This window comes from Carlito syrichta, unplaced genomic scaffold (assembly GCF_000164805.1).
Source record: "Carlito syrichta isolate Samal-C Ts95f unplaced genomic scaffold, Tarsius_syrichta-2.0.1 Scaffold314286, whole genome shotgun sequence".
NCBI lineage: Eukaryota > Metazoa > Chordata > Mammalia > Primates > Tarsiidae > Carlito > Carlito syrichta.
In genome coordinates this window covers 304,045-304,595 of record NW_007258382.1, presented here as the reverse complement: position 1 = coordinate 304,595, position 551 = coordinate 304,045, and the positions used below count along the sequence as shown (strand labels likewise).

Sequence of the window (551 nt, the reverse complement as noted above, 5' to 3'; positions counted from 1 at the left end):
AAATTTTCATTTACATATTCAACAATATTTTAGTAAGTAAGACAGAGGAAAAACACAGGCAGATGAATTACCTTTGAGCACAGACGTTATTTCTTATGATGTAAAATTAAAATTAGCCCTAAAAAAAGCCCCTTATTCTGGCAGAGGACGATCGTGAAAAACTTTGAGTGTATATATTTTTAACATCAAGCATCTTAAAAGGAGGTTGAGCGTGTTTGAAAGTGATCTTTCAACCTGGCTCATAAAACACAATTTTGTACCTTTAGAGATTTTCTGCTGGTGGAACTTATAGATCAAACATACATTGAAAGGCCACAGACGATAACCTTAAAAAAGTATTGGTAAGTTAAGTTTCAAATATACTCAACTTCTGGGAAGAAAAAGCCATCGCTTGCTTTTAATACCTTATAGAGTCAGCATTGTGCAACCCTGCCTTAAAAACCATTAAAAACACAAAAGCCTAACAAAAAATCAAAAATGAAATATTTATTACCGCATTTTGTGACTTAACACCTTTTTTTTTAACATAACGTCACAGTCCTCATACAAGT

At 32.5% G+C, this 551-nt stretch overlaps 1 protein-coding gene across 7 annotated transcripts in view; it reads right to left on the bottom strand.

Annotated features, from left to right (window-relative positions):
* Positions 1 to 461: 461 nt before the first annotated feature.
* The window catches only part of MEIS2 (Meis homeobox 2), a 214,867-nt gene continuing 214,777 nt past the window's right edge, over positions 462 to 551 (bottom strand). For 5 of the 7 annotated variants that reach the window (XM_021719164.1, XM_021719161.1, XM_008071298.2 and 2 more), the window contains one exon: positions 462 to 551. This exon is cut by the window's right edge and continues 1,342 nt beyond it. The gene's annotated coding sequence lies outside the window, so the exon portion shown is untranslated. The other 2 variants (XM_021719160.1, XM_021719163.1) reach the window with 1 other exon arrangement.